Source organism: Numenius arquata, chromosome 19, assembly GCF_964106895.1.
Source record: "Numenius arquata chromosome 19, bNumArq3.hap1.1, whole genome shotgun sequence".
Lineage (NCBI taxonomy): Eukaryota > Metazoa > Chordata > Aves > Charadriiformes > Scolopacidae > Numenius > Numenius arquata.
In genome coordinates this window covers 11142525-11167884 of record NC_133594.1, presented here as the reverse complement: position 1 = coordinate 11167884, position 25360 = coordinate 11142525, and the positions used below count along the sequence as shown (strand labels likewise).

The 25360-nt window shown below is 49.3% G+C and overlaps 1 protein-coding gene across 1 annotated transcript in view; it reads right to left on the bottom strand.

The window, feature by feature from the left end:
• NEK6 (NIMA related kinase 6) overlaps positions 1–4562 on the bottom strand; it is a 62243-nt gene extending 57681 nt beyond the window's left edge. Inside the window, exon 1 of the mRNA XM_074161364.1 lies at positions 4430–4562. The gene's annotated coding sequence lies outside the window, so the exon portion shown is untranslated. The remainder of the gene's footprint in view (positions 1–4429) is intronic.
• Positions 4563–25360: the final 20798 nt, after the last annotated feature.

Sequence of the window (25360 nt, the reverse complement as noted above, 5' to 3'; positions counted from 1 at the left end):
CAAGATAGAAAAAGACCTATCTACCCATAAAAAGATTTGACAGCTTTACAGACTTCTGCATTCAAACCCACTATTAAAAATAACTCCCTGTGGCTTTCTGTTTTAAAACAAAATTTAGCTTACCAGCTCTAGAACTGCCCACTTTGTCACACACTTACGCAGAACCTCGCTTCTCCCTGTCCTACATTTTGGCCAACTAAAGACATCAGCTTCCAATCTGGCTTTAAAAAACCCCAACGCACACACACCCCCTCAAACCTGGAAGAAATTTTTAAATGAGTATTTTATACAGCTTAATTTTCTGTGTAATTTAGACACAGTGCAGCAATTTCAGCTTGTTGGGGAAAAACACTAAAACACTATGATTTTAAAGCCAGTTTTAAACCTAGATTTTGCATGCAAATTTTTTGGCTTTTCTTTTTTTTTTTTTTTCTTCAAAAAGAAAAATATTGTCTGGGCCAACATTACCTCTTCTTCTAACTACTAGATGCTATTTTTTTTTTTCTTTCTTTTATTTTTAGAGACACAGCTCTACATTCCATGAAACATGGAATTCAGAAGTGGAAGAGCCCTGTTCCATCGCACCCAACGTGCTCTGCAGCCGAGAGACTCCCGCTCCCACAACAGCATCCGGCCAGAAGGGTCCAGCCAGAAGGGTCCACATCCCCCTCCCTCCGCTGCAGCGGTCCCTCCGTCCCTCGGTGGGACAGTGTCCCTCCAGAAAAAGGTAAGGACACAGCCAGGGAAAACACAAATTGCCCTTTCAGTAGCCACAAAGAGCGAGTGAAGTGGTTCAACTCTTGTTTTGCCTTTTTCTTTTTTGGTTCCCTAGTTTTACAGCAATTTACCCAGCTGAGCCGAGTCCCCAACACTCAGGATGCCAGCCCTGGCGCAGGGGAACACGAGGGACACCACCCGGTTTGGTGGCCCGAGCTGTTTGATGCCGGGACTCTGCGTGACGCTGAGACATACCAAACCCTCCCCGTTCTGTTATCCTCAGCTTCCAGATAAACCGTACTTATCTTCCCGGACTCTCAGAGACCTACTGATGAAAAAGCACCAGGAACTTGCTGAGTACTTGTACTAAAAGTTCTACACAGCGAAGGGCGAGTGCAATAAACACAGCATGAACAGCACTTCGTAACAGAAGAAACTATTTTCGAGGCCTCTGTCCGTTTTAGACAACCTTTAACTTCTACATGATTTTAGACTGGCCTTTTCGCCCAGTCCACAGCGCGTGGCAGGGCCACCCGCGAGCTGCCTCTGCTGCCATGCCTGTCCCGTAGCCAGGAACACCACGGGTCACCGTTTTCTTGCCAAAAGCCACATTTTCAGGGTCTTCAGTGGTATCGAGGCAATCGTGAGCTATATTTCAACTGCAACAACATTTAGTGTTTGCTTTCAATATTGCAAGAATGTATCCAGTATAAATGCAAGAAAAACAGAGACATCTGTCACAATTTCCTACAAACAACCCGGTCAAGCACGGGGATAGGTGTACACTGAATTAGTCACCATCATTCCCATAAAAGGTAAAACAGACTGGTTAAGTGAGTTTACAGGACAAATGCAGGAGTGTGTGTCACAGGTAGAAAGGCTGTTCCTTAACCATAACTCTGTGCTCACACCATGTAGGGCACCTGTCACGGCCACCATCCATCTAGACGAGTGTCGAATTGTACTAACACTGAGGAAGCTGCAACTGAAAACACTTCCATTCAATGGCAAAGATGAGCCCAACTTCAAAAATGAGGTTCCATGTACTTATTTTTCTCATTTGTTGGAGATCACCATAAGCAACCTCTTCTATAAGAGGTTGCTTATATGTTATGTTATATGCTTATGCTTATAGAACATATGCTTATGTTCTATAAGAACAGCCAAGAACAGCAAATTAGAATGACAAAAACTAGAACACAAGTTGGGCTGTCAACCCCACCTTCTACAAGGACTGTACCCCGACTGGGCTTTCATTTAGGACAGAGCAATGACCCAGAGGTCATACTGATGCCCGCTTTCATCATTCCCTTTCTGAAATCTTCCTCTGCTCCTCCAGCAACACACCGTCAATTTTCTTGCTTTAAATTCAGAATGAATACATTTGATTTCAACCCCCTGCCCCACTTGTTGGCTGCTCCAGTTCCCACGGCCCAGTCTGTGCTGCCATGCTGTTCGGTGTGTGCACAGTTTCCATAGCCCTGAGATTAAATACATCTGGCACCACATAAAGTAGGAAAAGATGTTAAAGTACTTCTACTAATTCGTCTTCTACACATCTCAACCATGTGTTCTGCAGGTGAGCAGGAGGTGGACTGGTTGGTAACTACCCCCATTTTACAGATAAGAAAGAAGACGTAGAGGAGGAGAAAAACCCACCCAGGTATTGCAGGCTCCTATCCCCATATAAAAAAAAACAAACTTATTTTTAAACCAATCATTAATAGATCGTTCAGTATACAAAAAAACTCATTAAATCCATTGAAAGGGGCCTTCAGACCAAGAGGTAGGTCTGAATAAAGCCAAAAAACCATGCTGTAAGATAAATCTCAGAATCTCCCACTATTTTCTCCAGTACGGGCTCGATTATTATGGGAAATGAGAAAAGCCAGCCACAGAAAGGCTCAATATTTTAATGTACATTTAAGTACTATATATATTGATCTAAAACTTTTTGGGTAGGAACACAGAAGGTAAGTACTACCAAAAAAAAAAAAAAAAAAAAAATTCTGTTTCCCAGTGTGGACTTAGAGTCCAAGTTACTGATCCTCACCCGCTTCTCTCCCAGCAAAACAGATACTGAAGAATTTGCAGAGGCATATTAAAACTTGTAGTCAAATTACACATCCAGCCTCTCTTGTAAAACACATATTTGTCAAGAAACAGAATTCCAGAGGAAGGAGGGGAAACAAAACAAGCAGAAGTGTTTTATATGTCGCAGGTGTTAAGAAACCAAAAAGTTGATTTTGTTCTGACAATTCCTTTGGGGTGACAGCAGTCACTCACACTCCCTCTAGAGATCTCACTTCCCACAGAAGACGTTCTTTTTCCACCATACTAAAAGTTCCTCCCAGCCCCCATTTTTTTTAGGTCTCTGAAGCACAGAGCCATAGGAAACAGGGGCAGCCACACTCCTATCTCAAAGAAGTTCCTTTTTCTTTTTCTGTTGTTGCTCAAAAGAACATGACTGTCACAAAAAATGTCGACGGGAAAAAAAAAAAAACAAACCGGTGGAAAGAGTTTGAGTCAATGTCAAGAGATGTCTCAAAACGCAGACACTGTAGAAATGCTGCAGAAGTTAAGCGGTTGCTTACAACGATTCACAAAAAATGAACTTTTGAAGGAGACACAGGAATGACAGCAAGGCAGTCATAATGTGTCAGGAACTTGCATCACTGGACTTGTAATTGCTACAATATTTCCTATCAAGCTACTTACACTGCAATAATGCCACAGGCAACCACCATCGGCAGGAACACCCCGTGTGTGCGAACAGACAGACAAACAGATGGAGCTCAGAAAGCCACCATTATTCTGAACACGCACAAATCACACTTTGGAGGGAACAACATGTTGGGGGAAAAAATGGTGTTTCATAGTTCAGCTCTAACATGTGCTCTCTCAAAAGCCGTGTGGCGATCCCCAAAGCGCGGGGTTTAGCTCGGGGTTCCCATCGGCTGAGCACCCCGGGATCAGGTTCGCCCCTCTCCCCGGAGGGGGCGGGGGGGGGAGGCCCCGGAGCCGCAGCCCCAGGAGAGCAGGAGGGAGCAGCCGGGGGGTCTCCGCCCAGCGCCCGGGGTCTCTCCGCCAGCCCGGAGCTCCCGGAGCCTCACCGGGGGAGAAGTTACGGAAGAGCCCGGGGGGGGGGTGGCTGGTGGGGAGCGACCCTTGGAGGGGACACCCGGGGCGCTCCTGCGGCCCCGCATGTGCGCTTGGCGGCACTACTGCTTTTAATGTAAAAAAATCCCCAAACCCTCCAAAAAGACTCGGCGACACCAAACCACACCAACACTCGCATTTTTATAACAGTTCAAACTTTGCCCAAATCGATACGCTGCCAGACGCCACCTCCCCGGCAGGAGCCGATGACGACCCGCCGGCTCTCGCCGCTTCGGTGACATTCCCCTTCGCGTCCCCCCTGCTGCCGGGGCACGTGCCGGCCGCGGGGCCGGGGGCGCGGCGGCTCCGCCGGACCGAAGGCCACGAGGCCCGGACCCCGCGCGGGGACGCCCGCCCGCCCCTCGGCGGCCCCGGCATCGCGCCCGCACGCCCCCCCCCCCCCACCTCGCTCGACCTACGGCCCGGACCGGCCGGGGCTGCCCGGGGGGGGGGGGGGGAACGGCGGAGGCGCGGCAGCACCGCCTAAGGGGCCCGCGGCGGGCACACCCCCGGCGCGGCCCGTCCGCGGCCGCGGGACCCCCGTCGTGCTCACCTGCGGCCGGCGAGGCGGCGGAGAAGCGCCGGTGCCCGTCCGGGAGGAGCCCCGGCCCCCGCGGCCCCGCGGCGAAGGGAGGAAGGAGCGAGCGAGCGGCGGCCGCGTCCCGCAGACAACTTCGCCGCGCGCCCCCGCCGCCCGCGCACGCGCCGCCCGCCGCCGCTCGGGCGCGCGCCCCGCCGGCTGCCACGCAGGCCGGGCGGGCCGGGAGCGCGCGGCGGGCGGGGCGGTGCCGCGCGGCGCTCTGCCCACCTGCCCGCGCGGCGGCGGCGCGGGGCCGGTCCCCGGGGAATGGGGGGGGTGGACGGGACCGGGAAGGGAGGGGGTTTCCGCGTCCCGCGGTGCGTCAGCGCCCGAGCCCGGCGGCCCCGGGGGAGCTGAGCGCGAGCGGAGCCCTCCCCCCCCCCCCCGTCGCCGCCTTTCCGCCCCCGGAAAACGACGGTTTCCCCGCGGCGCGGGCGTCGGAAGAAATGCCCGCCGCTCCCCCCGCCCGGAAAACCGGCGCGGCGGCTGCTTGCGGGGTTTCCCGTCCCGGGATTTGCCCTTTCCGCCGCCGGCGGGGCGAGCCTCGGGGCGGTTGCGCAACGGCGGAGCTGCCGCCGCCTCCGCCGCTCTGCTGCCGGCGGCGCTCCCCGGGCCGCCCGGCTCGGTGCCCGGGTCCCGGCTCGGTGCCGCGCGGCCCTCCCGGCTCGGTGCCCGGGTCCCGGCTCGCCCGTGGAGCGGGAGCGTTTCGCGGCCACGCGGCTACGGCCAAGCACAGACGCGGTTTTGCCGGAATTGGGGCCTAAACGGGTCCGGCCCTGAAATGGAGCGTTTCAGGTGGAAAATCCCTCATTCCCAAATCGCTGTGCTTTGCAGATGGAGACGAGCGTTGGCGCTCGGTGCGTTTTAAGTTGAATTTGAACTTGAAATTCAACAGGATCTTTTACAAGTGAACAAAAACCAGAAAGTGAACTTCACGATAAATAAAACTGAAACTAGCAAGTCTCATCGAATGGTCTGAACCGGGCGAAAGGCGCAGGGTAGCAGCATCGCTGGTGAGAGATGCCATTGCCCGTGTTCTGTCAGCTTTCGTACTCCAGGGCCCAGCTCCATCGGACGGTGTTTGCTGGTTGGACTGGGAAACTCCTGGTGCCATCACAGCAGACAGTGCCGGTGCCAGCAGGACTTCGAGCCGCTCGGCAAATGAAACAAGCCATGCGAGCAAAAGCACCTTTTGCCACTATAACTTCATTTCTACTCAGCCCTTTTCCAGTTCAAAATAACACTTTTTTTTAAAAAAAAAAAACATCAATCCTGCACGGAGGACAGGCTGAACTGCTGGGGCAGTGAGTGTGGAGCCCATGGGGATGCACCAGGATGGGGAGGCAGGGCTGAGGGAGGGAGTTCATGTCAGCTCCAGGCTCCTGGAGCGAAACCACGCGGTTCCTCGGGATGAGACCGGTGGTTTCGTTCCCTTTCTCCTGTGCCTAAGCCTTCATGGGCTTCCGAATCCTTCCGGTTGGCTCTCCAGAGAGACAGTCAGGCACCGTGACACCCTTCCCACCAGCAGTGGGTGTTTGTCGTTTCCCTTCCCCTGGGAGCAGCAGGGAAAGGCCCCGTTGTGTGTTCTGTGGGTTACGTTCCCGGGAAAGGCCTGCAGCCCGCCCGGAGGGCAGCGCTCGGCTGCTGCATCTCCTCTCTCGACTGACTGTGTCACCCACACCTACACCCGTGAGGGGGAACCTGCCACCCAAGGCAGTTTGGGTCAAATAAGTCACTTTTTCCAGCAGGCTTCACTCACGTAGTTTAAGCTCCAAAGTAAGTCTCTGTTTTGCAGAACCTGAAAAATCCATGCAGGCCGTTGCTCAGCTGGCGTCGTTTCTCCTTCCAAACTCCTACTTTTAGGCAAACGTTCTTGCTAAAGCGGTGCCACCTCAGGCACCCAGAGAGATGAGGAACTGCAGCAAATGTTTGCGGGACATTCGGGTGGATTTGTAAGATTTGAACAGTTTCTTCTGGAAATGTCACTAGGTTTTGTTTTTGTTGTAAAGTTGTTTACACAAAGCTAATATAAATTCAGTGCATTCAGTTTGGGTGAATATAAACATGATCCTTCCAGGGGCTCAAGTCGCCGATACGTCTCACATTTAAGATACTGTGGAACTAGATTCTCTCTCCCTGAGCGTTTCTGATGGCGCAGAGAGTTTTCTCTCAGGGGTACAGATGCCTGCACAGCTCTGCGATGCTTCTCACTAGAGATGGAGCAATAGACACAACAGATGGAAACTAAGAGGCCACCTGGTTTTAAAGCAAATCATATCATCAATCTATCAGTACAAAATCTGAAACATGGGAAACTGCTTAGAGAAACAAAATGAATTCAATTTTTTTTCTTCAAACTCAATTTTCCCAAGGTCTGTTGATGTGCCATTGGCAAAAATGCATTTCTTTCTCTTAAAAAGAGTGTCAGTGGATTGAGGTCTAAGAACTTAAGTGTTTTACATCAAAATGACGACAAAAAAAAAAAGATCTTTTGTTACGCTGCCGTAAGTTACCGTCTTTCTATTCAGAAAAGCTGCTTTTGAGAATCTGCTACATTCTTGTGCACAGCTTCGAGATCCAGGTTTTCCATTGCTAAATTAGACAGACCAGACAGAATTACTTTAGATTATCAACAGCAATTCAGTTAGGAAAGAAAATTAAATTTCCTCAATTAAGTCTTGACAGAAATAGACTTTCTTTCGTAATCTATGCTACAGTCCTGTGTGAAATTCTCTTTTAAACAACCCCCAAAGTGAGAACTTTCAGAAGATGGTTACTTTGCTTCTTCCTTGTGTCGGTGCCTGTGAGAACAGCCAGGCCCTGGCCTGGCTCTCCCGGCGGTGCCACCTCCCCGGCGCAGCGACACCTCCCTGTGAACACGGTGCTCCGTGCCCAGGGCAAAGTGGGGCTTTATGTCCCCAGCTGGAGTCTCCTGAAGTGTAAGAAGTGTATTTTGAACACATCCATTTAAGTGCAGGTCGCTCCATTCAATCAGTTTAATTGTTTGACACAGTTCAAGGAGGGGCTGATGTACATTTCAATCCACAATATTTAAAATGCCACTGATACACCTGCCAAAAGGAGCTCTTAGGAGCTAGCGAAAGCCTGAAGATCAGCCTGGAAGGAATGGAGGACTACATAAAGAAAAGTATTTCAAATAACTTAAATTTTAACCTAAAATAAGAGGATACGGTCTTTTATGCCTCTAAAGCTTTTATGGCTAATACTCGCATGGTTGCAGAGCAACCACCACCTCCTCATTATTTACAGCCCAAATGTTTTAGTACTGACCCATGGCTAGTGAGGCCACTTCATTTTCATTGTCCCAGGAGAAGCAAGTACAGCAAGTAAGCACATAGCATCAGCAGGGACTGAGAAAATTAAACAAGAAAATGTCTGTATTACTTGCGGGTATGAAGATTCCCAGTAACAAGTCTGTTTTGGGAAAACTAGAATGATCTTGACCCAAATCTTTAAGGATTTTAAATCACCATACAGTCAATTTGATTGATTTACTTTATTCTAAGTGCTAAATGCAACTGTCACTGTATCTTTCATCCTCAGTCCATTATCGATAAAATCCTGGCCTTACTGACTTAATATATGCCTATTGACTTATTTGTTGTTTTCCATTCTTAATAGCATACACTGAAGAGACGCTGCTAGAAGTTATTTTCCGGGAAAAAAACCCCCACCCAAACCCCAACCCCAGCCTTCTTCCTCAAATGCAAATGACAGAGTTTGAAGAGCGTCAGTTTTCCCGCAGTAGCTGGAGAAGCCAGGCTGTGAACGTCTCTTTCCACAGCCGGAGCTGCAGCGTCTCCTCCACACCCCCTGCACGCGGGCTGACTTCCACAGCGTGTCTGCAGCCTGCACGCTCGCTTCTCAGATTTCTGTAAGGTTCGAGTCCCAGAGGAAGCATTAATGCTAAAGGAATGCACACCAGTGTGGAACTAGTCTAAAAGTCAGAACAAAATCTCTCCAACAGATTGCTCAGAGAAACACCTCTTTTTTACCATATTTAAGATCTGTAGATTGATCTCATGAGCATTTGTGCAGCAGTTTAGTCTCAAACTGATAAGGGTGCTGCAAAAAGAGAGAAATGGAATCAAAGGAGATTAAAAAGCGCTGGTCTTCAGGAAGATAAGGCAACCTAGAGCTGCCACGTGATCCAGCGAACGCTCCAGCTCCGCTGCCTGCAGATCTCATCAGGGAACCAGATGTGACCAGTGGCAGAATATCCTTCACAGCGTGAGATCTGGAGTATGTGATTGCCATCCAGGAAAGGGGAGATGGGAAAGTATGATGGAGAAAACGTCCTTTTTTTATAGAGTTTAATTGCTTAGAAGAAAGACACGTTTTCTTTTAAAGAAGAAGGGATGCTAGAAAGCAGGCCCAGGAAGGTGTCTGGAGGAAGGAGCCAAGGGATTTTTCACATGGACAGAAAATCTAACACTGCTTCCTCTTTTCTGGTGATTGTCTATTTTCAATGATTAAGTGGCAGCAGACAGTTCTCATTCATTTCTTTGGTCTGTTGAAAACAGGGCAGGGCGGTCCAGAAAAAATAGAAGAGGCCTGTTGTCCTGTACTAGCAGGGCAGGAATTGGTGAGTTTTCATTCATGAATTTGCTCATTCTCCCGTGCGGAGAGGACAGCAGGGGAAAGGTGTTTTGCCCCAGCAGAGCCCCTCCACGTAGCTATGGGGCAGAGGGAACACCTCAGTGTCAGCCAGCGCACGCTCTCCTTGTCACATCCCAGCTGCCTGTAGGGCTGTCCCTGTGGAACTGCCAGGTGGTACCTGCCACCACCCCAACTGCAAAGAGAGCTCATGGCACAAGCTCCATGTTGCCAAGCATGGGCTGTGGGATGGCTCTTTCTGTTGCTTTTGTGGAAGGGCAAGTAGAAGATTGAGTTCTTCAGGCGCCCAGGCTTGTGGTCACTGCTTATTCTGGGGAGAAAGAGTGGAGGAGGAAGTTTGCTGTGTAGAGCTGGAGCTGGGACAGCAAGCGAGCTGTGTGTTCCTGCACCCACCCTCACTGTGCTCTTGAGACAGAAGGAGTTGTGGATGCCTTCTCTCAGCCCCTAGCAAAGGATGTGGAGATGAAGCCTGTGCCCTTGAATTTGTATTTGAAGAAAGAGCAGAGAAGTAGCGCAGGGAGCAGAGGGCCGGGGTGAGGCCCCCAGCAGCCTGTGTTGCCAAGCAGATGGGCTGCCGTGTTCTCAATCAACTGCAGTTTTTAAGGTCATGCCTAGATAATGAGCATCACAGCACTCAAGCCTACAGATCATGAATATATGGATGAATATTGACTCATGCATTTTTCTTACTGCAGCTCCCTTCATGTAACTTCCCCTCTGCTCCAAAGCCAGCATATCCTCCCTCGTGGTATCTCTGCAGACCCTGCACCACCCTCTGCCCACTCACAACTCCCCAGCTTTTCTGGCAGCTCAGCTCTTGACAGCATGTGGTCACTGTGATCTCCCCTGCAGCCAGCATCTCCCATGGTCCTCTTTTGGGAACTTCATCATATGGAAGGAGAAAGCAGATCCGACAAATAATGCCAAGCAGTAAAAGGTTTCCTTGAGTTAGATTTCAAATAAAAGGTCACACAAAAAGGTAATCCCCAGCTGCAGCACCTGCTCCTTAAAGTCCTTCATCAGCACTAGAAGGTTGTAGCTACTGGTGAAACACAGGTGTGGCTGCCTTTGATGATACAGCAGGACCCCAGCAACAGGCTGAACAACCAGGAGTCCCGCTGTACTATGAGAAACAGTCTGGGGGTCAAAGGAGAAGCAAATATCTAAACTTCACATCACTGCACACAGCCCAGCTTGTCACTGCTGCTGCCACCCCCCTGAGATACTCCAACAACAGGGCAGAGAGAAGGAGGGCAGTGGTGGGAAGGAACCCAAAGAGGAGACCTGAACTGTGTCCTGCACCATTGCTGCAGGCGGTGGCCAGACCCAGAGTGGCTCCACACAATATGGAGAAGGAGTCCCACAGACGTCTCAGGGTCACAAATCTGAAACAGGCTGTGTGGCACAGAGCAGAGGGAGACAGAGGCATGTCGCTTCCATTCTTTCTCCGATACGTCCCATGGTGTGCTATCTATGTTCTTTTCTTAATCATCTTGTTGGCAGAAGCGTCTGTACTAAGTGAGCAGGAATCTAAGGCCTGCTTTGAGAAGCAAGACTGGCCACACCACATATGGAGCAATAAAAATCAGAAGCAGCACTATTCTGTTGCTGTCTGAGCTCTCAGCTGCATGCCACACTACTTGTGTTACTGCTTACACTGCCATTTGCGCTGGAGTTTGAAGCACCTTCGTTCAAACGAGTTGCCTCCCTCTTGCTTCTCTGGGAGGGGTTTGGATGTGGCTGCCTGGGCTGGAGCCCCAGAGCCCACCGACACACGGGCAGGGTGCGTAACTGGAGAGCTGGGGCTCAGGTGTGAACTCAAACCATATGTTAAGCTGATAGTAAAGGTTTACCATTCTAACCCCTTCGTTATTGTGTTAGCAAAGGCACAAGCTTTACTCCTCCGTCTCCCCTATTTTCTTAATGAACTGTCTTAAGTTGGCCCCTGTTTCTGTAGCGTCTCTGGTCATTAGTGAGACTCAAATGCCTTCCCTTACTCAGCCATGCTGGAATTCTCTCCTTTTTTTTTGCAGAGATGTTCTTTCTTACAGTTCTATGAGTGAATTTCTTGCAAAAGAAAAATGAAGAAAAGAAAACAGGAGGAAGGGAAGGGAAGGGAAGGGAAGGGAAGGGAAGGGAAGGGAAGGGAAGGGAAGGGAAGGGAAGGGAAGGGAAGGGAAGGGAAGGGAAGGGAAGGGAAGGGAAGGGAAGGGAAGGGAAGGGAAGGGAAGGGAAGGGAAGGGAAGGGAGGGGGAGGGGGAGGGGAGAGGAGAGGAGAGGAGAGGAGAGGAGAGGAGAGGAGAGGAGAGGAGAGGAGAGGAGAGGAGAGGAGAGGAGAGGAGAGGAGAGGAGAGGAGAGGAGAGGAGAGGAGAGAAAAGAGAAGAGAAGAGAAGAGAAGAGAAGAGAAGAGAAGAGAAGAGAAGAGAAGAGAAGAGAAGAGAAGAGAAGAGAAGAGAGAAGAGCAATTGAAGCCAGATTGAGCAGCTCTGGCTTTAACAGTCATAGGCCCTTCCCCTGTTTTCCCTGACATTCCTCCTGGTGACCCCTTCCAAGTGTTCTGGGCAAGTTTCGCAGGAATGCAGAGTTACGCTCGGTCTCCGTGAGCACGGCCTGTTATTCAAAGGGAGCTGGCAGAGCTTTCCAGCTTTCACAGCCAGATGTTACAAGTGTGACCCTGCCAGAAGCTGCATCCACGCACCTTCCCATGCTCAGCCCCCTTTCATGGAGGATAGTTTCTGAAGAATCTGCTCTGGGTAATACTTTTGTGATTTGTTCTCTTTTTCACTTCTAAGATCTGTTCATAGCACCAACGCTATATAATTTCCCAGATAAAGAAAGTGGGATGAATTTTGCCATAAACTTCAGTGGGAGCAGGACAGATTAGCAACATTGTAGGGCTTCTGGGTCCTACTCATAAGTCAGGACCCAAACTGTGCTTGGTGTTGTGCAAAAAATACAGGACAAAATAAGATTCTTGCCCAGAGAAAGCTTGCAGGTATGTTTTACATTTCAGACTAACCATATGGATACACAGAGACAAAAGAATGCAAATGAAAAATGAGGCAATATTGGTTAGCATAACACACAGGGACCATACAGTATCAACAGCTCTTCTCTCATTGTTTCTTCCTCTTTTCCATATATTCCTCTAGCTTATTAACAGTTATGGTGATGCATATACCAAGATGCGCAGCCAGGATCCAGTTCTTTAGAAGTGCAGCAATATATCACTACATGCTGAATGACAGCACTACAATTTTACGATTATAACTTCGTGTCCCATGTGATGTACGCTTACAGCAGGTCTAAACAGTCATGATCAGTCTTATCCAACCTCCTTTCTCTTTTACTGCTTTTCTTAGTTTTGAACTAAACTATAAATTCTGTGGCACAAAAGCACAAAAACTTTGTCCATTGTAGTAGCACATGGGATTTCTGACCATGGTTACACCCTCTAAGAGCTACTGCACTACAAACACTTAACATACATCTTAGAACTAATGACTTGTCACTTCATTTAATTTATCAAGATGTCAAATGGAGATTATAGTTTACCTCTAAATGAGCAGAGGTGGAGGTGGAAATCATGACGTTTAAATTTAATACCATTTTATGATCCCAGGAAACATGACAAATTTAACCTTTAAAGTAGTATTTTGAAAGGAAGTTAAAGTAATTGCATAGCATAGTTCTTAATGTTAAAGTGTTTTCTGTCCCTCCAGTAAAAGGTGCTGCAGAAATGCAGAGAATTATGTTTATTTATTAATAATCTCACAAAGAAATTTTCATGATCGCCACTGGGGACTGTCTGACAGGTGACACAGGCGACCTCCTGCCAGGAGTGACATCTCTCCCCTACAATTTACATTCTCTAAATGATTTGCGATCAAATTACTTACAGCACAGATTAGTTTATCCCCCTGCTATCCACCCTCACAGCACCATATTCAACTGTTTGTTCCATAGGGCCATAAAAATAATAATATGGAAAGTCAGTGCCTCTGCTTCCAGGGTATTCCAACATGGAAACAGCACATTGGCCAGGAGATCAATTCCTGCACTCATTTTCTCAGGCACTGGGATTTGCGTCTCGGGGAGATGCAGGTCATTGGCTTGAAAAGAGCATTCTGAGTTCACATTTTGATTGCACAACCAGATAAACAAACGAAGTGTCCCAATTAGAGGGAAGAAAATAATCAGCCTGCGGTTTGGTGGTACAGGAACTGAGCAGACTAAGGAACAAACAGATCTGGAACAGTCAAAGGACAAATCCCAGACATTTATTGGATGTTAGGGAGACTGTAACCATCAGTGGCAGGGAAATGGTTAAGAGAATATATTAAAGGTGCAAAGGGTCTCCCGACCTCTGCCACTGTCAGTTTTGTCAATGGGCCTACAGATGCCAGTGGAATAATTATGGCCTATATTTAGATTATGGATGCATCGGGCAGGGTGAAGGTTGAACATGGGGAACATGGTTGTTTGCAGTTCATTAGCGATAGGAGCAGCTCAGGGTGGGAGGAGGGCACTGAACTGGATTCATCCCACCTGGAGTGCTTGTGCTGAGCTGCATAATGTCAGCGAAAGGGATCCGATTATATGTGGAAACAAAAGCAATAAACAACGGCGTTCAGACTGTCACACCCAGCGAGCCGAAGAAAGGAAGGAAGGAAAGAGAGGAGAAAGCAAGACCAGCCTCTGGCTCCCAGCCACGCTGCTCCTCTACCAAAGAATGCAACGGCTGCTGAGAAACTGGCGGGGGGGGGAATGCAGAAGGTCCGATGAGAGCCCTGTGCATGTGATTTTTGGTGTGGTGTTTGCATGCGTGTGTGTAAGACAGAAGACTCACGAGGTACATAAAAAGTTGTCTCTAGCTGTATCCCGTGCCCACGGTACAAACCCGTGTGTCTGGGAGTGCTGGAAGCTGAGGTGTGTGGCCAGGGGGACACACAGCAATAAGACACAGAAGGGCTGCACAAGCAGGAGCTGGAGTTCAGGGAGATGGCACGGCTAGTGAGCTCAAAAACGTGCACTGTGCAATGCCTGGACAGGAAAACAGCGAGGCTGTCGCTAAGAAATAATCTCAGGTGCCTGTTGTGCTAAGGCCTCTAGATAAAAACATCACTGACACAAAGTAAAGGATGTAGAAAATAAAGTGGCAATGCAAAAAGGATGGCCGTGGCTCATCGCGATGTGAGCAGTCCTTCTCCATAGCCACTATTCACTTGTCAATGATGAGGCAAAGCAGGGGAGCTAATATCACAAATACAGCTCAGGCTAGAAGATGGTGAATTTTCCTTTAGCTAACTACTGGACCTCAAAACCAGAAGGAAGCAGAGCCCCAAATGAATTAAAGCCCAGAGCACTCACTGGAGAGCACGCTGTTGGTTATTTAGGGAAGAGGAACCTGCGTGCTGTGTGTTCTGCATTTCCTCCGCTGTTCTTGGAGTTCCTTTTTGACTTGGAAAGCAACCCTTAAAACCTTGTGCTGAAATTTTCCCAAGTTTAAAGTCACCCCTATTAATCCAAGCCATGGCATCAAGGTCGGTTGTGAAACACTGGGGTTTTATTGTTCTGGTCCTTTATTCCCATCGCTGTTTTGTTTTTGTCAAGGTCCTAGGTCTTTCTAAAAGAGAAAGCCAGCAAACAAGGAATGCTGTGTTGAAAAGTAAAAAATTCCAGCTCAAATCTAAAGCATGTTCTCTTTAGGGGAAAGAAAAGAGAGAGGCCATGAGATCAACATGGTTTTGTGGCATGTAACACCACTGCCTATGGCCATGCCAACACGGGAAGTCTCCTTGGTGGTGCTGCTACACAGGTGTTCAGCTAGTGATCTGTTGACACAGCTATTAGTAAATAGCAAGTCAGGTAAAGAAGAGGTTGTAGAGAATGTTAAATGGATTAGCATCAGATTATTTCTTCAATGCAGACTGAAAATGACTGACAGTTTCCCATCATACCGACTACGCAGGGCCCCAGTCAAATGGCTGGCAAAGTTTCTTCACTCAGAGACACTGGGGATAATGAATTCAGAAGGTTCTGAACAGCTGCTTTTCATGGATCATTTAGAATTTGTGAGGCAAATATGAAAAATCCATGTTAAATGCCCTCAACTAATTGAGTGGAGTACAGTGGATACAAAAGAATAGATCGCTGACCTTGGTAAAAACAGCACAAAAGCCTTAATCTGCCCAAAGAGACCAAGAAGGCAACCGAGGAGTAGAAGAGAACAGAAGCCTGAATACTCTCGCTCAGGTTCCTAATTCTGCTTGCCAAGAGATAAATACAAGACTTTCCTTTTGGGAATACGCAACAGCCCCTAACTCTCTTCTTTACAAACCACAGCAATGGGGAAAGAGGTGGGTGGGAACTGGGATTCTGCTAATTTGCCAGTGTCAAACTTGACAATTCAAGGCAAAATTTGACACTGGGGGAGAAGAGAGAACAGTTAAGGGTATCTTTTAGGAAAGGTGGGGAGATGTTTTTTAATCTCTTAGAAGGCACAAGATGGAAGGAGAAGAAAGGCAGGGATGGGTGGGAGCGGGGCGGGTGGGAAGCAGGACTCCTTGGACCACTGGGGTTGCAACACTGATGCTCACATGCAAGTGAGAGGTGGAAGATGCAACACCGGCAAAACTGAAAACAAAGAGTAACTGTGGCCTTCCAGGCTGACGTGGCAGAGCTGTTCACCTTGGAAAAACAAGGAGTTCATATTGCAAATCCCTAACATTTTTCCTTAGCTAGGTGCATGCTCCAAAGGTATTAGTTGTTAACCATCAGCTGCCTGGATGAGGGGCTGTTATTGCTGAGCAGGCTGGGAAGATAAGACACTGCTCTCCCAAGGCTCCCTGTATGGAAAACAGCAGCAAGGTCCAGCAAGCCAGCAAGTCTCCCCAGTTGTAGTTTTCTAAAATTGGAACGTCACGTCCGCTGGGCTGCACATACCAGCTCTGGTCCTGTCAGCTGTTCCTCACTTTATCATCATGTTCCTTCGAGGGAGACCAGAGAACTGCTCTCTTGCTGCTACAGGCACCGCCACACCTTTCCCAGGTTGTGTCTGTGAGGAGCAGCAAAAGAGAAACACTGGAAACAGTAGAGGCCAATCTATTATTTATACCCAGCTGCTCCCTTTGGGCCTGAACAAGCAAAAAGCTCGCTTTAAAGGCTTATAATTCTTGGTCAGATTCCAAGAGAGACAAAGGGATGTTGTAAAAAGAGTTTCATATGAGCTTGGTAAAACACTCCTAGGGAAGAGGCAGCAGGTTTCCTTTGTGTGGGAAGGCGGGAGGTAGGTGATTTTGTTTAAATTTACATTCACAATGAAGGATTTTCCTATATGTGTTTCAAAGGCACTCATTCAAATTTACATTTCTTTGAGCAGTTTTCTGCATTTGTAGGGTTTCGGTGCCATTTCTAAAGCAGCAGCCCCGTTTCATGCCCTCTTGAGTCTGTATCACTCAGGAAGTTAGAAGTGCTGACTCAGCTCCCCGGAGAGCCCGCGAAGCATCTCTGTCCGCACGGTTTGCAGTTCTCGGTTGCGAATAACCACAGAACAAAAATGTTTTGGTGCCCCTGGTTCAAATGCTGGGCAGATACGGGGCTTTCTTTTAAACAGGAAGAAAACAGGGAGGTACCACAGTGGTGCCATTGTTGTCAGAAGTAAGAGCAAAGACAACCAAAGCGTCCAAGTATCGGGAAGAAAGCAGGGTCGCAATCAGGTGCGGTGCTAGAGGCCTGGGGAAACACTTGAAATGTGCTTTTGCTCCACTAGTTTCAGCTGAGTTTCAAATGCCCAGAAAGGATCTGGAAGGTTGCCAAGACAACAGGGTTTTGAAAGCTGCAATGTTCAGGTTTGGGTGGGGATGAGGAACGTGCTCAAGTTATTCTGCAGTATCTGGAGTCACAAGCCAGCAAGAGAGTACACGCGGCCGGCAATGCCCAGCAGGAACTGACACAGCCCTCACAAAGTCCCATTATTCCTTTTACTCAGCACAAACCACATGTTTTTCATTAGGTCCAAATTGTAAAAGAAAATATATACATATTAAACAAAAATACCAGAGTTGTGTGAATGTGCGTTTGGCAGTTTGCATTCAGGTTACAAATACTCACACTGTGTATTTTAGAAAAAAGCTGTTTTACAAGGTTGTGATCCGCAGTCAAATAATGCGAGACATGCCATATTCCCAGACATGATTTCGGCCCACATGTCCTCAAAAAGCAAATAAACAAAACCAAGTAAACTAAATGATCCTGCACTTCAACAGCTTGGTTGGTTTGGGTAGATTAGTGCCTCGGAACAAAGGGGTTTATGGATCAGAGCCCTCTTCAGTTTTCTGAATGTTTTAAGCCTGGTTTCCTAAGGACGCAAGACTTCAGCATTCACACCGTCCATCTGTCATCCCCCCCACCTCCTCCACCCCCTATCTTTTTGACTCACTGGCCAATTTTAAATAATTTTATGTAGTTTGGCAGGCAGCTGAAGGAGGCTCCAACACAGGTTTCAGTTTGACAAAGTTTATGAAAAATCAGTGGACTAGAAAGTGATCAAATGAGTGTCCTTGCTGAGGAAACAGCCCGACAGCCACCCCTGCCCGTCCTGCTGGCCACCGGGAAGGCACAGTCCCGTGCTCCCTCCAGCCCGGGAACAAGGGGGGCTGCTGTGGCCCAGCAGGGGCTGTGTCACATGCACACCTCAATGCACTTGTCACAGTAACTGCAGCTCACACCACTGGGATTGGGACGTAAAATCCTGCTGCCCCTTTCTACAAGCACGTTGCTCCCTGGCATTGTGCATGGCCCTGGATCTCACTGTTGAGAAATCCGCAAGAACAAGCAGTAACTGTTCGGCAGCAATATAAGTTAAGGTGGTGTTTACGCCATAAAAGTATGCTGTGCTGGTGAAACATGTATGGAAGGAAGCAGTATCTGAGAAGGGATTGTTTTATGAGGGGCTGACTTTAAAATGACTCATTTAGCACAGAGCAGTAATTGTGACTTTATTAAAAATCACCATGTTCTGAAGTGAACTCCTTGGCTCTGCTACACGTCCTGCCAACTCCGACTTCATCAGAAAATAGGCCTTGCTGAATTCCCAGGGAAAATTTCTGGAGTGGGTCCCAACTCCGTCTCCCTCCCCGGGGACGTTGCTGGCACCCCGTCTGCTGCCCGTTTCCTGCGTGCGCGGCGGGGCCGGAGCCTGATCCTGCCTGGTGCAGATCACCCCTTCTGCTGCTTTGTAACAGCTTCCTGTCGTTATTTTTGTTCCTCCACATTCATTAGGTACATGTTGTGCAGTGCTCAAAATGTTCCTAATTTTAAATTAAGCAGAAATGCTCACTTGAGATAAAAATCAGTGTTTTCACAAAAGATTTGCAAACTGCAGCCCTTTACCAGCCTCTGCCAGCGGAGCAGGTACCAACAACTGCTGCACACTCAGGGGCAGGATGTTTCATAGAAAAGAGCACATAACCCAGGAACAGCAAGTGTGGGAAAAACAGGACTTCTTGTATTTAAGTTTCCACAGCCTTTAAGAGGATCCAACAAATTCAGATATAAAACAGATTGCTTCATACTTTAAGTGTACGGACTTTACATGGCCAATTTAAAACTCTGCATCAAACTGCTTTCTGCTCTCCCTTCCCCTGAAAACAGGTTTTGGGGATGGAAATACTGATCTAAACTAAATCCCAGGAGCCTGACAATCCTTCTGCAGAACTTCCCTGAGACCCTGGGCCATTGCCAGCTTTAAGCGATGGAAAGGAAGACTGCCAGGTCACAGGGCATGCCACAGATGGGATTTGACTTCTAAGCAGTCATTTAATTTAGGCCTGGAACAAGATTTATGGGAGTGAAATCACAGAGAAAGAAAAAGATACAGGGCTGGGGGGGAAGAGGCAGGTAGATGTGAATTCACACGAGCCAAACTCCATCTGAAGGGTGTAGAATATTCCTGTGAAGCTCCTGGTTTCCATCTCTGTTTTACGGATGGGGAAACTAATGCTTCAAGTAAAAAAATCCATGTTAGCAGAGTGAATAATAGCAGAGGGAAGAATAAGGACATACAAGTCCTGCTGGCCAGCTTTACGGTCTAACCCTCCTCCTTCTCCACACGCTCCCTCTGCAGGGAGGATGGGGTGAAAAGGCAGAAATTTTATGCGTGTATTATTTTCTGCTTGTACCAAACAAGGCGCATCCATAACTGGAGATTTGAAATTGAGTTGCTCTTGTGGACACATTCGGCAGGAGATGTCCAGCCAGCAGCTGCAGAGAAGCTCCCCCAGCACGATCCCTTCTTGCCTGTGGTCCCAAGGCAAACGAGGCCCCAGCACAGCGAGAGGCACAGGTATTTCAGTCACGTTCCCTGGAACAGTTTCACCAGCTACCTCTAAGGCAGCTTTTGTGGCTCCTACTGTGCAGCACCTGGCCCAGAACCAAGCTGGTCCTCCTGAGCGCTTGTCATTTTTTGTCTTCCCTCTCCTCCCCTCTTAAACAACAACAACAAAAAGGGAAAAAAAGAAAACAAAACTGTTTCCCCACAGGCTGCAGACATAAGTGAGATGCAGGTGCAGACTGCACAAAGCTAATGAGTTCAAATCCCAGCTCCCCGCGCACCCTCATACAAGATGCCCAGCCCTTTGAAGAGTAAAAATGAAAAGAGAACAAGCACAAGTGTGTGCACCTGTAGGAGATGGGGGGCTGCTCCCTCCTCTGGCCGGCGGTGCAGGTGGACAGGACCCCGCTCCAGGATGCCACGCTCACTTCATGGCAATGCCTTTTCCTGAAGAGCTTAAAAGCACGACTTAAATATCAGCCTTTGTAGCGCTGGAGTGAAGCTGGTCATTAGTATCCCCATTTTATAAATGTAGAAACCAAGGTGCTGGGTAGAGCAGGGAACTTGTTTGTCCAGATGGTGCTGTTTGTCAGGGCAAAGACACAGGGTGGCTGTGCACACCCTGGTGTGCCCACCCCTTCCCCATCGGCTGTGGTCCTTGAGGTTTCAAAGCTCAGCCAAGGAACTCAGTTCCCTCCTTCTCTTTGTGGCAGTGACTGGCCACCGTGGCAAATTTAACATGGAGGGAGGAAATGAAAACTGCTCCTTTCCATTTTAGACTAGCAGGAGCCAGGTGAGACTCCAAATTAGGCCAGGTGTAGTGACGTGCCCCCAAATGTCCTGTGCACAGCACAGCTCACAGGTGCTTTCCAAACCAGGACCCACAAACCCCCCGCAACAGAGAAGCCCGAGTGACGAACAGCTGTGGATAGAGACAGACCAACACCTCCTCTTCTATCGCGCTTCAAATCATTGTGAAGTCCTGTACCTCACCCTGTCCCACAGGGAAACCACCTAATAGCAGCTTTGCTGAGGAGTCCTGGCAGTGATGGGTGTCTTAATCACCGCAAAGCTTTGAAAGTCAGTGGGAGGAGAAACGTGTTCCCACAGCTTTAGCCGGTGCTTTCCAGAATAGTCTCTTGCTCTTCTGCTGGCAGCTGAGGTTTCTGCTACTATTTTGCCTCTTTGCTACATACGAGAGAAGGGGAAGCTGCCTCCTATCCCTGCCCTCGACCAGCTGAGCTGCTGCTGAGCAGGTGGCAGGTGACAGCAGGGTGGGAGCTCCAAGAGGGGCCCCAAATCCTGTCCGCTTCCCCAGAAACTCAGCTCTTAACAGCCCTGGGGGTTGGGAGATCCAGTTACCCACTGGACAGATTCCCCTTGGCTGGTCTGCCCAGAAGGCAGGAGGAGGCTCCTTGCTGGGAGCAGCTGGTACTGGTGGAAATTAACCCCTTCACTTGCACCCCACTTCGTGTCGCACTCCACAGCTGGCTGGGCCCGTGGGGTCCCGCAGGCTGGGGGTCTCCGGGCGGCTGGGGGACTGGGGGGACCCCCACCGTGTGTCAGCCAAGCGGCGCTTCTCTGCAGCGTTCCTGCCAGCGCAGCTTTCCCCACCTTGGCTGCTTTGCCATGCGCTCACCAGGAAACCTTTCAGCTTCGCAGAGAGTTGCAAAGCACTTTCTGCCTCTGGTTATTAACCCACCTGCAGGGCTGCAAGGGGTGGCAGAAAACAGGACAGGAAGCCGGGGGTGTGCTTAGCCCCACTTCAGGCGGTCCCGAGCACATCCAGCCACAGCATCACAGCTGGTGACAAGGGGCTAAATCCATTCTCTGTGCAAACAAGTGTGACTCGCAGTCCAACCCCAAAAGCCACCCCGTGGGGTGTCAGTGCACAGAGCTCCGAGCTGAGACCAGCTGCCCGTGTCCTCGGGGAGCTGAGCTGGAGCTCTGGCCAATGCGCCTGATTTCCCTCTCATTTATTTCAGACTTTCAGCAAGGCATTTCCACAGCTACTCCCGATTTACACCAGTGGGAATAAGTGATGGTCCAGGCCCCTCCTCCCAGAAGCCTGGCTGTGGTTCCTCACATTTCTTCCTTGCAGAAAGCATCAAGAGTCCATTTTTTCCCTGTTAAATCATCTGATTTTTTTGGCTCCCCTTCCAATAGGAATTCTTTCTCTCTTTTGCATTAATTTTGCCCAGTTCCAGCACTGACCCATGTTTATGAAAGGGGCTTATGAGCTGTAATGTTAACTAGCCTCAGTTTGCTGATTCAGCAGCAGAATAAATAGGTAATTACACTCTGCCATATGTGTCTCTAATTCCAAATAGATGGTGTCCAAAAGGCGCTGTGCATTACCAGCGGATGACTGGAGTTGGGACTGTAAAAATGAGTAAATTGGTCCCCAAGGCCAGAAAAAGCTCTGTCAAATCCCACTGTTTATATCATACTGAGTGGCTGACTTGTGGTTATTTTGTAATTTAATACTGCTAAATGTCAACGGGAAATCCTTTCAACTACAGTTTGATACCTAGTGACAGAAAATCATTCAAGACTTAGACAAAGCAGCTAGCTCAGAGAGGTGCATTTTTTTCTTTTAATCTTTGCATAAAGAGTGATCTTGCAGCAGCTGCCCTGCCCTGGACAGGAGAGGGCAAACACGCTTCTACCCCCAAAGCTGTCCCCTTCCTATGCTGTGCCCGAGGCAGCGACCCTCAGCGTTGGGCAGGGCTGCCTGTACCTCTCTTTCCTAGAGCAGAGATGCTGGCGTTCCCTATGCCTCCCCAATCAATCCAGTTGGGCAAGTCTCTTTACTCCTTGTCCTGCACAGCCCAGTGTATGGGACCAAGTCTTTTGCTTACATATTTGTTTATAAGAAAACAGAAAACCCAGAATGGCCACATTCTACAAATGCTTCCTGTAAACAAATCCAAATACTCATGCACACGCAAAGGCTGCTCCAGCTAAACTGGGATATGAGCTGCAGAGATTGCAAGCGGCTTGTGACATGTCTCTTTCAAACGATGAACTCAATCTTGTACGCCGTGTTAGATAAATATGCCTAAACTCGCCCAAAGCAGCCTACTGCACCGCAGTCAAGATGCTGCCCTGCCCACCCAAAGAGCTCCTTGAAGAGCTGCTGGGGAGCCACCGAGATGGCAAATAGGAGTCATCTATTCTGGGGGTTTCTAGCTGCTGGTCACCTCCTCAGGCAGGGACAGTCATCCCCTTTTCCCTGGGGTCGGAGCATCGCAGTGGTGTATGTGGGAAGGAGGAAGAGGCTGCACTCAGAGCTGGCTGTGCCAGCCCCAGGAGACCTGCCGTCACCTCTGTACCTCAGCAGCAAATTGTGCCCAACACTTGCCATGGGACAGCACTGGCCTGTGACACACACGGCGGGGGGACACTGGCCACAGACCAGACCAGCCACGCAAGCGGGGAAGAGTTTTCTCTTCATGTGCAAACACAGAGCTCTGCTTGGGAGAAGTTTGGGCTATATCTGACCCACTCTTTGTGCCGGGCAGCAGCAGCCACGTTTCCCAGGGCTGCCATCCAAGCAGGGTCTATCGCACCTGATATTCTTTGCTCAGTCTGTCTCCAGCAGATCTCTCATCTCTAGGGGCTGAACAGAATAATTAGAGGTCTGAGAGCTGGACAAAGCCTGTCTGGTGGATGGCGTAATTTACAAATGCTCAGACCATCCACACTCCTAAGCCAAAGGGGAGGCTTAATTAGAGGCACAGGAGAAATTCATCTGGGAGAAAATTAGGGCCGAGAGAAGCCCCACCCCACCAGAGGCAGAAGGACGCCCTCAGTCCAGCCTGCCTACAGAGAATCCTCCTGCTGGCACGGGCCAGGGAGTGGGGCTTTGCTTGGAAGCAATGGGCAAGTGGCGGCCCTGTGCCTAAGAGCAAAAAAAGTACCGTTGTCCGCTCATTGACTCCGCTTCCTCCTGTGCTGGGAAGCCCTGACAAGACGCGCTGCAGTAGCTCAAGCATCTCTCCAGGGCGGCGTGGCCCGGCCTTATGTTGGCGATTGCCAGCTCAGGCTAATGGGGTCTGCGGGGAAGCTGTTTCACACTCAATTCTTCTGTTATACACCGTTAGCTGCAAAGTGGGGGGAGCTGCACAAGCTGCTCAGGCAATATGTCTGCACAGATCCCACAGGATCCTGTCTACTGCTCTTCAATGATCCCTTAGGATCCACTCTGCTTCCTCAGGTTTAGGCCAGTGGCTGCTAGAAAACAATGAACAGCTCAAACCTTTCTCTGCCAGGCTGGGGAAGAGCAGAGATGCACAGCAGGGGCTGCCTGGCTCCGCGTAGCATCAAGGCAACGGGCACCAATATAAATTCAGACAAGGCTGGAGACTGTACCGGAGTGTGAGCGGCTGGTGTCGCAGCTTCTGGGCCTCTGCCAGCACTTACAAGAAAGTACTTCAAAGGTTTTTTCCTTACAAACTCCCCCAAAATTTTGAGAAGCCCTGTGATTTAGGAGACAATAGTCTTCTCCCAGTGTCTCTTCTCCCAGTCTGGGGAACGGAGCTATTTTGTGGCAAAGGCAGCCAACGGCTGGGGCACAGAGTCCTAGATCTGCTCCAGTGATTTGCTCTGGGGCTTTAAGCAAATCCTTTTTGGCCCAGCTTCTTGCAGGCATCTGACAGAGACAGGAGCCAGTGTCTAAATGCATTCCTTCTCTCAGAGTTTTACTTTCCCCATTTGTAAGCTTGGTTCATACTCTCTCAGCCCTTCCCGGGATGGTGTTAGTCTTCATTAGTACATTTGGAGCATGCCAAGATCTGCAGATGAAAGAAATATGATAATGCAACAATACTGCATGATTATCTGTTGGACTTAGAGGCTCAGCCTTCACCCTGTATGCAGACTGGGCAGCTCCTGGCATCCCCAGAAACACCAGTTAAACAGCTGGAGCACTGAGGGGAAAGTCAGCAACATCCATATCAGAGCTGCGGAGGGGTGAGCAGCTGCCGTCCTTGACAGCCCCAGTATAACTTGAAATATTTCCATTTCTACAGGACTGTCAAATCCTAATTCCTACTACATGGGGCAGAGGCACCTGAATTCCCTCTCTAATTCTGCAGCACAGTTTGAGGAGAGGAAAATGCCCATCACACAGCAATCGCTGTCACCCCTGGAGCCCCAGAGGAGTTTCCCTCCCACCTGCAGCCTGCTGCCATGCTGGGCAGAGATGGGAAGTTTGTTTCCCTGTGGAGCCTGATCTGGCCCCTTGGCTTTTCTGATAAACAGCTCAAAGTAGGACTTACTCAAGGTAATTCAGAGCTGTTCTCCTACCCAACCCAGCACAACACAGAGGAAGTTGAGAGTGGGTCCCCTACTCTGATAAGTAGCCTGGATGCAGTCTTAGTGCTTTCTCGGATAATCCTTATCTTTTCCTCACAATGAAGCTAGGTCCTGTGTGGAGTTCATCCCTGCTATTACTTTCTAAATTCAGAAACTCAAGAACTGTGACCAGGAAAATAAAATCAATTCACTGGCACAGCTGAGCTGGAGTAAGCGCTGTGCTAGCCCAGTGTACAGAAGATGGAATCGTCTTTAGTGATGATTTGGGGTGCTACAGTATCACTTTGGCGTGCTAAGTACTGCCTCTCACAAACTTACTGTTGGAAAACACAGCTGTTTGTGGGGCTTTGGGGCACCTTGCAGGAGGGGTCAGTCTGGGAATGACAGTTGTTCCCCCTCAGACTGACTCCCACTCAAAAACCAGTAACTTCCCTGGCTGGCAAGGGATGAGTCAGACACTTCCACGGCAGGCCAGGCGTCAGGTTAGGACTGGCTCCGGCACAACCTGCCACCGGCTGCTGCTGCTGCTACCTGCAGCCAGAGAAGCACAGGAGAAGCGTGGGATGTCTCTAGCCACTAGGAATTACTATTCATGTGATCTTTCTTTCCCCAT